The sequence below is a fragment of the Mchenga conophoros genome, linkage group LG3 (genome assembly GCF_057382185.1).
Source record: "Mchenga conophoros isolate Kocher_MC1m ecotype Shallow Benthic linkage group LG3, M_conophoros_male_GT1.1, whole genome shotgun sequence".
NCBI lineage: Eukaryota > Metazoa > Chordata > Actinopteri > Cichliformes > Cichlidae > Mchenga > Mchenga conophoros.
This window is the reverse complement of record NC_140528.1, coordinates 3,700,505-3,715,363: the sequence shown is the minus strand read 5'-3', so window position 1 is coordinate 3,715,363 and position 14,859 is coordinate 3,700,505. Positions and strand designations below refer to the sequence as shown.

Sequence of the window (14,859 nt, the reverse complement as noted above, 5' to 3'; positions counted from 1 at the left end):
TAGTGAAATATATATCCTGCCGCACTCACATAAGCTCAGCGATTCTCTGCGCGATCAACCTCTCACATGTTTAAGCTGCGGGAGATTTCACTTGTCATGTTTGCATAGTAAGCTAACAATTAATAAGACGATGTCAGAGGAATTGGTGCACAAATTATCATCACTCACAGATCAGTGCTGTCGCTCTCTATACACAGTTCGCGCGATTGCAAAGTGAAAGCAAAAAAACAAGCGCAAATTCAAACACGATTTCAATATGTCACATATTGACAGTGGCTCACCCAATGACATAATTACCCAGCTACATTTCTGAAAGAATGCAAAAGCATTGACATATATTTTTCCTTCCTACAATAGCCCGACAGGCAGGGCAGAGATAGCCCCGGGACGTCGGGCTAGCAATATTGCGAGCCCTGTATCTGATTGAGGAATCACTCATCTTTGGAAAAGAGAGTTTATTACAGAGAAATGTCTCTTTCCAAAATAAAAGCTATACTATCCGCTTCTTCTGGGCTATATTCTCAGCAGCATATTAAACATATCAGGTCTCCATAAGGAGAATCATGTGCTAACAGCTGTCTAAATGACTCGGCTAAAGTTTGTAGCATGCATGCTTGTTGTTTTTGTCTTTGCACTAGGATGATGTCGGTGTAAATGTGCAGTCATATTCGTTGTGTTCCCACTAGTGCTTTCAGGTTAATCTCGTTGAAATAACCTTAACGCCACAACACGGCAAATCTCCGTTAACGAGCTACCCTATACAGAGGGGCTAGACGGCCAACACATTAACGAGCTAACTGCGCTAACACACTAGCTCCCACCCATGTAATTGAGCATTGCATGGCACATCCAACATACTGTTTTACTTTAGTCCATGACTCGCTTACCTTCAGGGTCATACGTCACATGAAAACCAAAATAATTCCAAACGCCAGATCTGAATGAGGGTGGGGAGGTCCACTTCTGTCTTGCTAGCTTGCCCTGCGCTCTTCCTTCTGACCATGCTGTCTGTGTTGAGTGCTCAGTGAATCTGCGTTCGACTACTCCGCCTAGGCTGCACTCTCGAGCCTAGGCGGAGTAGTCAAATGCAGATTCACTGAGCGCTCAACACAGACAGCATCGTCAGAAGGAAAGTTGATAAAATAAATTACAAATTTTGTATTGTTCTTTTTTTTTTCTCCCCTTTGGTTTTCTTTCTTTCTCTCCCCCTCTTTCTTTCATTCTTTCCCCCTGTCCTATCCCACAGTCATGTCTGTCCCGTTTGCAACTGAAAATAAAATAAATTCATAATTATAATAAAGGTCAATCAAATGGACCAATATGATGATCCACTTAAAATAAATCCTCTTGGCATCTTTCTTGGCCTCAAGACAACAATTCTGATGGCTATAGATCCAAACGGGACACACAAAAAAAAAAAAAAAAATTTTTTTAAAATTGTATTGTTCGATACATATGCATACCGAACCGAAAGCACTGTATCGAACGGTTCAATATCGATACGAATATCGTTGCACCCCTAATTTCCAGGGCTCTTTTGCAAGAAAGTGTGGCAGTTCATTTAGCAATTGCCCATCAGTTAGGTTCAATGAGGCTTTGTATGTGCCAACTGTATTTAACCAGTCCTCAGGTTGCACTTTTCCGTCCCCAGCATACACAGGAGGCTCCAGCTTTGCGTGATGTAAAGCTGCCGCAATCACTCTGGAAGTGCTGCTGACTTCAACTGAGTGAGATGGGAGGAAAGGATTTGTAGGTTGAAATGGGTTGCTGGGCAGGAACGGATTGGTACTGTTGGTGGGTTCAGTTTTGTCCATCACGTGAACATGAGGTGTCGATGTGGCCATTGGGAAAACAGGAGACTGTGGGACTGCAGGAGGGGGAGAGTTCCCCGTTGTGAGTTGGTCCCACTGCTTTAGTAAACTCTGCTGTATGTTCAGTGAGTCACGTAAACAATCACTAAGCTTATTCACCTCAGTTCTTAACTCCACCACTTGTTGGCTAAGGCTAGGAGTCACATTTTCAACTATCTGGCACATAGGTAACGAGGTAAGTTCCATGTCTGAGTCAGAGTCGTCTGGGCAGTGTGCCATTGCGATTTCAAAAAAATTAAGCCGCTCCAGGGCACAGCGCAGTTATTGATATAGCAGTAAAAGAGTCAGTTAGGTCAGACTAGAAAGACAAAACTGCAAAAATGCGTTCAAGATTAAATTTAGAAAAACCACATATAAAATTTCGCCCAACAACTGAAATTAGACTGGAGTGATCAGAACCATGTTATTACAATAGCATGTCTGCAACACTAGAGCTCAATGCAGGATTAGTTTTAAGTCGTTTCGTTATACTGAGCCGAAGACCAGCACCAACGGTTGTAGTCGGCCAAGCTATCACTTACATGTGCTACAGTCAGTCTCAGCAGAGGGAAAGGGGAATGAAAAGCCAGCAGAAATGTTCATGTCCAGGCTCTCCACAGAAGAATTAATCCTTAGAAGACGAAACCAACAACAAATAACAAATCCACGGAGTCCATTCGCGTCGCGGAGTCAGCTTCTCTCTTTTTCTTTCTCCCAAGCGGAGCAGCGGCACATCACGGTATCCAGAAATTAGTCGGGTCCAACCTGAGCTGAGGCTGCGGCCATGGCTGGAGAAAACGTCCGAGCGTCCGCAAAACTGGGGGGATTTCCGAGACAGTTCACGTGCTAGAAGAGAAGAATCCTCGGCGGGATGCAAAAATCGTCTGAAGTCCAAGGGGAAAAAGTTCGGGCGCCAGTTGTAACGTGCAGTGGAGATGAAGCCAGCCGCAGTGTGCAGGTGGATAGCGAATGAGCAACAGCTTCTGACTTTCCAAAAAGTACTCATTTATTTACAATATCAAAAATAAAAATGCTACCTCTACCACACATTACTAAAGAGCACACTAGTCCGCGTACACACGGGAGCATCCATTACAGGAGGAGTGCGAAGAAGAACAAAAAGGGGGTGACACCAGTCGTGAGACAGGAGGCGCCGCCATGTGGTGATACACTGCATTACAATAGCAACTGTTACAATATAAATATTGTTCTGAGAGGCTTTTTGTTGGTTGAGTCTGAAATTGATTGTATGTACAATTCATATCCTTATAAAAAGGCAGAAATATGGTGTTTTATTAATAAACTTACATTTGTGGATATAAAATAGCTAAAAGTATTAACAAATATTTTATAAAAAAAAACATTTATCATTCTTCCTGGGGAACTTAAAGAAAAAGAATAAAACATTTTCCATCGTAAAGAAAACTCCCTTAAAATATGGACAATAACAAAACTGCTAAATTCTTCCAGAATCTCTGTGTAGAGGAACCAAAAGAGATGTGCCACAGTTTCTGGATGATCCCCACAGAAAGTTCAATTAGTATTTATGTCTCTTTTAAATGTTACCATATAGTGACTGGCTGGGTCACATTTATGAAGAATTTTATATGAGATTTCCTTCACCTTGTTCACAATTAGATATTTATGGGATCATCCAGACTGTCTTCCAGGTGATATCTGGAACATGTCGTTTCCAGTAAGATATTCTATATATGGGAGAGACATGATATCTTCTTGGAATAAACTACGTATTCTCTTATTGCTGTTACCAAGTTCCTGTGAAAAGCAGATTTTTCCCACTGCTGACTCAGCTGGATCAGGGAGAGTGACTGAGGCAGATATTGAGCTGTCAGTGTTTTTATATAACATTAAAGTCCCTGAGGGTATGGCACCAAGCACCACTGAGAATTCCCCAACACTGTTTGACAAGTTTGACGAGCATCTTGACTTTTGGTCTTTGGATATTAACAGTCCTGGATATGTGACTTCTTGTTTAACAGAAATGTTACAGAGAGCATTTGCAGTGCAGCCTTTAATTGCTAGTAATTCACATTTTTTTAGATTTCGACATAAAGCAGATGCCTCAGAGAAATCACTAATAACACTAAGGGCTGGACGGATTTGATTTGCATTCTTCAAGAAGAGTGTGGTGTCATCAGCTAGCTGGCTGATGATGAGCTCCTTATCAGCTGTGCTGATTCCTTGTATAACAGGTCAAATCTCGGGGTGGAGTCTTAATCATTTTAATTGAGCTATTGCCATTCGTGTACAAGGTTTTGATAGCTTTACAGAAAAATGCCAAATTTTTCCAAAGAGTGGAAAATAAATTGATGTTCAATTGTATCAAAAGCCTTTTAAAAATCCAGGAAGAGAATGAAGCTATAGTCAGATACCAAATCAGAGTAATCAAGTAGATCTAAAACCAGTCTCATGTTCTTAGAAAGGTGTCTGTTTCTCATAAAGCCTGATTGTGTCTCATCGATAATTGTGTCCAAGAACTCTTTCATTCTGTTAGCAAGTACTAAAGCCATAATCTCATAGTCATCATTGAGCAGACAGATGGGTCTCCAATTATCAATAAGAAGTAAGTCTTTGTTTGGCTTTGGAATAAGTGTTATGAGACCCTGAGTAAGAGTAGGAGGGAGGATGTTATTCTCTACACTTCCTATGAAAAGCTGCAGTAAGAACGGAGCCAGGAGATTAGAAAATGATTCATAAAACTCTGCAGTTAAACCATCTGTGCCGGGAGATTTGTTGGCCTTAAGTGCAGAAATAGGATTACAAACGTCCTCCACAGTCAGAGGGCTGTCACAGTGACTTCTATCTTCCACAACAATAGTTTTTAGGTTTTTAATATTATTGAGAAACAGCGTTGAGACATATATATATATTCTACTTTTCTAAATGATTGACTATTTCAATGGAGAACCTAAATGACACGGACCCGTGTTTGTTATTACATATCTCTATTTTGAATGTGACAAGTCTATCATTGCCTGTTATTCATAGGTATTAACAGAGTTTTTGGCCTTTTTTTCCTCTATAAAAGTTAATTGACTCTTTACAGTGGCCTGCTATGGTTAATAATAACATGTTCAGTCATGAGTGAAAACAAAGCTTTTCTTCACTTTAGCATTTAACATTCCCAACAATATAATGTGATACCTTAATTAAAACACAGCTAATAAAACACAATTTTCTTAATGCAAACATCAGTGACTCAACATTAGCAACCAAAGGGTTCAGTCTGCAGCTCACACTCATGTGAAGCTACAGCCTCCCCCTTTAGTCTCTGTCATCCTTCTGCTCCTGCAACAACAAAGCAAGACAAAACCTCCACCCTTCTTCTACAGGCTGGGTGAATTGTTGTGGACATTCACTAATCCTAAAGTCGGCACCGTTTTTGTCTCAGTATCAAGTCAGTTAAACTTTTAGTCGTCAGTCCATCACAGTCCAGTCACATGCATACATCCACACACATTCATACCAGATATTGCTGATAATGGAGTCTCACGCGCAGCCTATTCGAGCCTCCATCACCAGCAAGATGACGTCATCATTTTAAAGGAAAACAGCTCCTTGTTTTTGGACTGGATTGACTCGCTGCAATCCTTTTAGGCTCAGGACTTCTCATGTGATCAATGTCACATATAAGTGAATTTCTCCCAAGCCCATTATAATCATGGAGAAAAACACTTTGCCACTGTTTCCAGTAAGAATATTTTATAGCGCTTTAAAGTTCAACCTCTCAGGTCTGGATTAAAGAGCTGATTTGTTAAATCGGGAACTCACAAAATACCAAAATATCACCACCGGTGGATCACACCTCTCAGATGTTCTTATCTCAGTGCACTGTAACAAAAGCACAAACAAACGCAACCAATAAAATACTAATAAAGTAACAAATACTGGGGCCCATTGCAAACATGTCCAAGCATAAAACCATCTTTCTCTCTCTTAGAGAAAGAAAACAATCCAAACCTCACTGATAAAATCAACCTAGTGTCAAGCAAAACCCAAAAATCAACCAAAACTTCACCAGAAAGTTTTCCTCCCTCCCGGGACAATATTGTGCAGGAATACAGGCACCGTAACTCCTTCTTGCACTGACAAAAACATGTTGGATTTACTTGATTCAATAGTGGACACTGGTTGCACACAAAGGTTTTGCTTTGGCAGAAACTTAAACGACTGAGTTAAATCAACACAACCTTTTCATATTCAGTAAACCTGCATGTTGTGTTCATAAAACACGATTGAAACATGTTCAGATGGAGTAAGTTGAGCTCCTGGAACATTTTAATCCTTCAATTGAAATTGAATGGGTCTACAACAACTACCATCCTCCTATCTCTATCCTGGTTGCAGCAGGGCTGGGAAATAACCCTGAAGTGATAGGTTACCAGGCAGGGTACACCCTGGACAGCTCACCAGTCTATCAGATAGAAACACACAGCCGTTTACATTCATGGATAATTTAGCCCAGGACCTTCTTACTGTGGAGCAACAGCACTAACCAGCATGCCAACAATGGAGGAAATACAGGAAAGCTATGATTTCCTGTATTTGAGGCAGAATTCTTTTGTTCTTGCCCTTGACAGGTTAATCCACAATAAATAGCAACAGCATGCATGTGGTGTGTGTGTCGTTGTCTGCCTCTTATAACTCCAGTGATTTTCCTGTAGTTTGAAATCTTATGCGGTGTTGACACAATAATTTGTTGTAAACCAGGAAATTCCCAACTGTGGTAGAAAGCACAGCTTAGCCTCAGCAAATGTTCAAAGAAAAGTCGTCACTTCCTGATTTCTGCTTCACTGATAAATATTGTCACACTGGGGTTTTTGCAAATGATATCAGTGAGCACTGTGTGGCAGCTGGAGTCAGACAACTGAAGCTCCCACAATCAAGACCACAAACAGCTTTCAAAGGAGATTTGAAGCTTTTCTGGCAGCAAGCTTCATGATTTATGGGACTGGAACTGGAACAGAAACTACCTGATCACCAATGGTGAGCTGGCATGGAATTATTTTTATGACATTTTATCAAAGTTATAAATAAGCATGCCCATTAACACATAGTGAGTGAGCATGTTGTCTTCCCACGCAGTGAACAGCGGATGCTAATGTTTTTGTCACTTTTTACAGAGTCAAACTCAAAGTAAGGTCAGTGCTTCCACGCTTTAAACGCTGCACGCTCACACTCTCTCCACACTCGATAGATTATCCATTGTTCATCTGCACACAGCTGCGGTTTTAGTAACGCAGTAACGCAGCGTGCTTACGGGAAAGTAACAGTAATCTAATTACCTTTTTTGCAATAGTAATCCCTCACTTTACTCGTTTCTTGAAAAAAGTAATCGGATTACTGCCCATCTCTGGTTGGAGCTGTGCACTTGTGGGTTCAACCTTGTGTACACGTTTATCTTTGCTGTGTGTACTTGTACCTCTGAGTGGAAGCTGAACTCTTGAGTTCGAGTATCGAAGCATCAGCTGTGACGTTAAAGTCCAAACAGCTCGTTCATTTGACGTGCAAATGAACGAAGGTAACGCCGTTTTCATGTGGATGTGTCACTGAGACACTTTCCACATCCACAGCTCACAAAATGGGAAAACTATAGAAGTATAACAATGAAGAAGTTACTATGTTACGGGTCCCAAGGATGAAGACCTCGATGACAAATATGTTACCTGTAAAAGCAGGTGAAGAGCAGAGTAAGGAAGACACGATGCGTCTCTGCTTTCCTCCAGAACGTGTCTGAGTCTGATTTATTTCACACAAATAAATGCTATAAAACACTAAACATGAGCTTTCAATATACTGTTCAGCTGGTTCCTCATTCACATCAATGACATTTACTTATTTCACAACATCAGTGAAATATACTCTTTTTAACTGGTTCAGTTTCTCAAGTTCACACTTCTTTCCATAACAGCTACATCCTTTTATCATATCAATAAACACATCACATTGTCTTCTGCAGTGTCTTACTGGCTAAACAGTTCTATTCAACTAGAAAGTGCATTTTCTGAAGAAACTGCAGTGTGAATGCTTGAATCTGAATGTATGGACTGAAATGAATTAATTGCTGAATTTTGAGTTAAAAATTTTGAATGAGATAAAAATAAAAAAAAAACAACCTGAATTTAACCTGAAAACAACAGTGCTGAACTGCTAAAAGCTGAAGGTTACACAGAAGAAGAAGTTGGAAAAAAGCTGAAAATGTTTTAATTGTAAATTAGAAAAACCTAAGAAATGAGAAAAGAACATTTAGAGTCAGAAAACATCTGAAAGAATATTAAAAGGTCATATTCTTTGAATCACTGAATGACTAAAATGTGATCCCTCCACTTGGACCCACACAGTTTAAAAAGTTTACATCTCTGAGCTTTGAAAGACAAGATGTTGGAAAAAGAACAACGATGGCGACGTTTTGAGGGTAAAATGATGGCTGTGACACTGTGGACACAGCAGCAGTTGAAAGAGAAGTGTTTAAGATGAATCTTGGCAGAGTGAGAGAGAGAGCTTGTTAAGCAGGCAGGTGTGAGCCTGGTTGCTATAGTGACCGCACCCAAGGGCTCCATACACACGTACACAGACATGCACCTCACTTTTGCTGCTTAAAATGAACAGAAAAGTCAGGCCCAAACAAATCGCTCCCAAATGAAAAGTAAAAGTCGTATTGACAAAATTCTTTCACCGTGAGCGACAGCAATGTCTAGTCTACCTAATTCTCAGTTTTCATGTCTGTGGAGTTTATTATATGGACGTGGTGACAGTGGAAAGACACCATGCTCTTCTGATTTTCAAACGAACCTTCTGAGCCATTTTAACATTAGAGTCTATGGAAGAGTTGGAGGGAGGAGGCTGTGCATTGATGACATTTATGAGAGAACCGTAACACCTAGGACAATAGTAAACACATTGGATGAAAGAGGACAGCGATGGCTACGTTTTGAGGGTAAAATCATACCTGTAGAGCAAACGCTGCGGACACAGCAGCAGTTTTAAAAAAGATTTTAAGATTAATTTTTTTGCTCCTCTCACTCTAGCAGTTGAGCTGTCTCACTCTAGCCCCAACATTCCGTCCCATACACACCCATTATAAACTCTGAAACGGGTGAAAAAACATCATGAAACTTAAACTGGAACTGAAGAAAAAGTATAATAGATATTGAAAAGATAAATACAAGTTGAATAGTTGAATGTCTTGTCTTCGTTTTAAAGTTTGAATGGTGGCTCTATGTCAATGTATGTGGAAGTAGTAAGAGTTTAAAAATGAGTAAGTTGAATGAGAATTTGAAGGGTCTCCCCATTGAAATACATGGGAAATTTTTGTTGAATAAAGTTGAATAAAATTAAAAATATAAATGTTAAAAATGAGAAAAGTAGAAGCAGTCATGTCCAAAAGAATAGGAATCTAATGGTGTTTGAATGGTTTTTCTAAGTTGAACGGTTTTGAAGGAGTAGGAGTACAAAAAACGTACGGAATAGATAAAATATAATAACTAGAAAGTGCATTTTCTGAAGAAACTGCAGTGTGAATGCTTGAATCTGAATGTATGCACTGAAATGAATTAATTGCTGAATTTTGAGTTAAAAATATTGAATGAAATTAAAAAAAAAACAAAAAAACAAATTTAACCTGAAAACAAAGGTGCTGAACTGCTAAAAGCTGAAGGTTACACAGAAGCAGAAGTTGGAAAAAAGCTGAAAATGTTTTAATTGTAAATTAGAAAAACCTAAGAAATGAGAAAAGAACATTTAGAGTCAGAAAACATCTGAAAGAATATTAAAAGGTCATATTCTTTGAATCACTGAATGACTAAAATGTGATCCCTCCACTTGGATCCACACAGTTTAAAAAGTTTAAATGTCTGAGCTTTGAAAGACAAGATGTTGGAAAGAGAACAACGATGGCGACGTTTTGAGGGTAAAATGATGTCTTTAACACTGTGGACACAGCAGCAGTTGAAAGAGAAGTGTTTAAGATGAATCTTGGCAGAGTGGCAGAGAGAGCTCGTTAAGCAGGCAGGTGTGAGCCTGGTTGCTATAGTGACCGCACCCAATGGCTCCATACACACGACACAGACATGCACCTCACTTTTGCTGCTTAAAATGAACAGAAAAGTCAGGCCGAAACAAATCGTTCCCAAATGAAAAGTACATGTCGTACTGACAAAATTCTTTCACCGTGAGCGACAGCCATGTCTAGTCTACCTAATTCTCAGTTTTCATGCCTGTGGAGCTTATTATATGGACGTGGTGACAGTGTAAAGACACCATGCTCTTCTGATTTTCAAACGAACCTTCTGAGCCATTTTAACATTAGAGTCTATGGAAGAGTTGGAGGGAGGAGGCTGTGCATTGGTGACATTTATGAAAGAACCATAACACCTAGGACAATAGTAAACACATTGGATGAAAGAGGACAGCCATGGCTACGTTTTGAGGGTAAAATCATACCTGTAGAGCAAACGCTGCGGACACAGCAGCAGTTTTAAAAAAGATTTTAAGATTAATTTTTTTGCTCCTCTCACTCTAGCAGTTGAGCTGCCTCACTCTAGCCCCAACATTCCGTCCCATACACATCCATTATAAACTCTGAAACGGGTGAAAAAACATCATGAAACTTAAACTGGAACTGAAGAAAAAGTATAATAGATATTGAAAAGATAAATACAAGTTGAATAGTTGAATGTCTTGTCTTCGTTTTAAAGTTTGAATGGTGGCTCTATGTCAATGTATGTGGAAGTAGTAAGAGTTTAAAAATGAGTAAGTTGAATGAGGATTTGAAGGGTCTCCCCATTGAAATACATTATAAATTTTTGTTGAATAAAGTTGAATAAAATTAAAAATATAAATGTTAAAAATATGAAAAATAGAAGCAGTGTTGTCCAAAAGAATAGGAATCTAACGGTGTTTGAATGGTTTTTCTAAGTTGAACGGTTTTGAAGTTATAGGATTACAAAAAACGTACGGAATAGATAAAATATAATAATAATAATAATAATAAAGATTCGAATAACAATACTGTGAATGCTTTTCAAGCATTCACACTAATAACTAGAAAGTGCATTTTCTGAAGAAACTGCAGTGTGAATGCTTGAATCTGAATGTATGCACTGAAATGAATTAATTGCTGAATTTTGAGTTAAAAATATTAAATGAAATTTTTAAAAAACAAACAAAAAAACCCAAATTTAACCTGAAAACAAAGGTGCTGAACTGCTAAAAGCTGAAGGTTACACAGAAGAAGAAGTTGGAAAAAAGCTGAAAATGTTTTAATTGTAAATGAGAAAACCCTAAGAAATGAGAAAAGAACATTTAGAGTCAGAAAACAGCTGAATGAATATTAAAAGGTCATATTCTTTGAATCACTGAATGACTAAAATGTGATCCCTCTGCTTGGATCCACACAGTTTAAAAAATGTAAAAGTCTGAGCTTTGAAAAACAGTGTTGGAAAGAGAACAACGATGGCGACGTTTTGAGGGTAAAATGATGGCTTTAACACTGTGGACACAGCAGCAGTTGAAAGAGAAGTGTTTAAGATGAATCTTGGCAGAGAGAGAGAGAGAGCTCGTTAAGCAGGCAGGTGTGAGCCTGGTTGCTATAGTGACCGCACCCAAGGGCTCCATACACACGTACACAGACATGCGCCTCACTTTTGCTGCTTAAAATGAACAGAAAAGTCAGGCCGAAACAAATCGCTCCCAAATGAAAAGTAAAAGTCGTATTGACAAAATTCTTTCACCGTGAGCGACAGCAATGTCTAGTCTACCTAATTCTCAGTTTTCATGCCTGTGGAGCTTATTATATGGACGTGGTGACAGTGGAAAGACACCATGCTCTTCTGATTTTCAAACGAACCTTCTGAGCCATTTTAACATTAGAGTCTATGGAAGAGTTGGAGGGAGGAGGCTGTGCATTGGTGACATTTATGAAAGAACCATAACACCTAGTACAATAGTAAACACATTGGATGAAAGAGGACAGCCATGGCTACGTTTTGAGGGTAAAATCATACCTGTAGAGCAAACGCTGTGGACACAGCAGCAGTTTTAAAAAAGATTTTAAGATTAATTTTTTTGCTCCTCTCACTCTAGCAGTTGAGCTGTCTCACTCTAGCCCCAACATTCCGTCCCATACACACCCATTATAAACTCTGAAACGGGTGAAAAAACATCATGAAACTTAAACTGGAACTGAAGAAAAAGTATAATAGATATTGAAAAGATAAATACAAGTTGAATAGTTGAATGTCTTGTCTTCGTTTTAAAGTTTGAATGGTGGTTCTATGTCAATGTATGTGGAAGTAGTAAGAGTTTAAAAATGAGTAAGTTGAATGAGGATTTGAAGGGTCTCCCCATTGAAATACATTATAAATTTTTGTTGAATAAAGTTGAATAAAATTAAAAATATAAATGTTAAAAATGAGAAAAATAGAAGCAATGTTGTCCAAAAGAATAGGAATCTAACGATGTTTGAATGGTTTTTCTAAGTTGAACGGTTTTGAAGGAGTAGGCTTTCAAAAAACGTACGGAATAGATAATAATAAAATAGAACTAGAAAGTGCATTTTCTGAAGAAACTGCAGTGTGAATGCTTGAATCTGAATGTACGCACTGAAATGAATTAATTGCTGAATTTTGAGTTAAAAATATTGAATGAGATAAAAAAAAAAAAAACAAAAAAAAAACGAATTTAACCTGAAAACAAAGGTGCTGAACTGCTAAAAGCTGAAGGTTACACAGAAGAAGGAGTTGGAAAAAAACTGAAAATGTTTTAAATGTAAATTAGAAAACCCTAAGAAATGAGAAAAGAACATTTAGAGTCAGAAAACATCTGAATGAATATTAAAAGGTCATATTCTTTGAATCACTGAATGACTCAAATGTGATCCCTCCACTTTGATCCACACAGTTTAAAAAGTTTAAATGCCTGAGCTTTGAAAGATACGGTGTTGGAAAGAGAACAATAATGGCGACAATTTGAGGGTAAAATGATGGCTGTAACACTGTGGACACAGCAGCAGTTGAAAGAGAAGTGCTTAAGATGAATCTTGGTACAGTGGCAGGCAGAGCTCGTTAAGCAGGCAGGTGTGAGCCTGGTTGCTATAGTGACCGCACCCAATGGCTCCATACACACGGACACAGACATGCACCTCACTTTTGCTGCTTAAAATGAACAGAAAAGTCAGGCCGAAACAAATCGTTCCCAAATGAAAAGTAAAAGTCGTATTGACAAAATTCTTTCACCGTGAGCGGCAGCAATGTCTAGTCTACCAAAGTCTCAGTTTTCATGCCTGTGGAGTTTATTATATGGACGTGGTGACAGTGGAAAGACACCATGCTCTTCTGATTTTCAAAAGAACCTTCTGAGCCATTTTAACATTAGAGTCTATGGAAGAGTTGGAGGGAGGAGGCTGTGCATTGGTGACATTTATGAAAGAACCATAACACCTAGTACAATAGTAAACACATTGGATGAAAGAGGACAGCGATGGCTACGTTTTGAGGGTAAAATCATACCTGTAGAGCAAACGCTGTGGACACAGCAGCAGTTTTAAAAAAGATTTTAAGATTAATTTTTTTGCTCCTCTCACTCTAGCAGTTGAGCTGTCTCACTCTAGCCCCAACATTCCGTCCCATACACACCCATTATAAACTCTGAAACGGCTGAAAAAACATCATGAAACTTAAACTGGAACTGAAGAAAAAGTATAATAGATATTGAAAAGATAAATACAAGTTGAATAGTTGAATGTCTTGTCTTCGTTTTAAAGTTTGAATGGTGGCTCTATGTCAATGTATGTGGAAGTAGTAAGAGTTTAAAAATGAGTAAGTTGAATGAGAATTTGAAGGGTCTCCCCATTGAAATAAATTATAAATTTTTGTTGAATAAAGTTGAATAAAATTAAAAATATAAATGTTAAAAATATGAAAAATAGAAGCAGTGTTGTCCAAAAGAATAGGAATCTAACGGTGTTTGAATGGTTTTTCTAAGTTGAACGGTTTTGAAGGAGTAGGATTACAAAAAACGTACGGAATAGATAAAATATAATAACTAGAAAGTGCATTTTCTGAAGAAACTGCAGTGTGAATGCTTGAATCTGAATGTATGCACTGAAATGAATTAATTGCTGAATGTTAAGTTAAAAATTCTGAATGAGCTGGAAAATACAGAAATTTTCACCTGAAAACAAAAGTGCAGAACTTTTGAAAGCTGATGTTCACACAGAAGAAGTTGGAAAAAAGCTAAACATGTTTAAAATGTAAATAATAAAAAGATGAGTAATGACAAAAGAAAATTTAGAGTCAGAAAACCTCTGAATGAATATTAAAAGTTCAAATTCTTCTAATTGAAATGAACTTAAAAGATGAACAAAAATTCTGGAGAAAATACAAACTTTAATATACAGCATAATGTTTTTCAGACATATACACATGTGTATATCATGTTTAATAGTATTACATACATCAATTTGTTTTGTATGTCATAGAAAATAACATAAAAATCTTAAGTCATATTTTACAGCTTCTTTCTGAAAAGGACTAGTAGAATAAATAAAAATAACTAAATTAAATAACTAAATAAAAAATAATAAGCAAGATATGAAATACATGAAAATTCAACTTTTAAAACCACAATCCTGAACCTTTAAATTGTGTTGGTTTCTTAGAACATGGCTGAACAGCTGTTTCTATCGGTCTACTTAATCTTCTGATCTGTCTACACATCTTTTTATTACTCATTCTTCTTTATGTTTTAATGTAAACAGAGTCCACACAGTGGTAAAAGAGAACTGTATAGAGATTTTTGAGTAAAGTCAAATGAAAGCGTAAGGTGGTGACACAGTTTAACACATGCAAATAATCAAATAAACACATTAGTCCTTTTTGTGAACATGGATAAATAAGTATCAATACAGCATTGTTCAGCCATGCCACTAAATGCTTTTTTACACATTGTTTTAACCTGGGCTCAGACACAAAGTCCCAAAATTAGTTAG

General features: G+C 37.9%; 1 protein-coding gene across 1 annotated transcript in view; it reads right to left on the bottom strand.

Moving 5' to 3' along the window:
* LOC146577017 (protein NLRC3-like) overlaps nucleotides 1–14,859 on the bottom strand; it is a 543,118-nt gene that overhangs the window by 476,323 nt on the left and 51,936 nt on the right. The window lies entirely within an intron of this gene.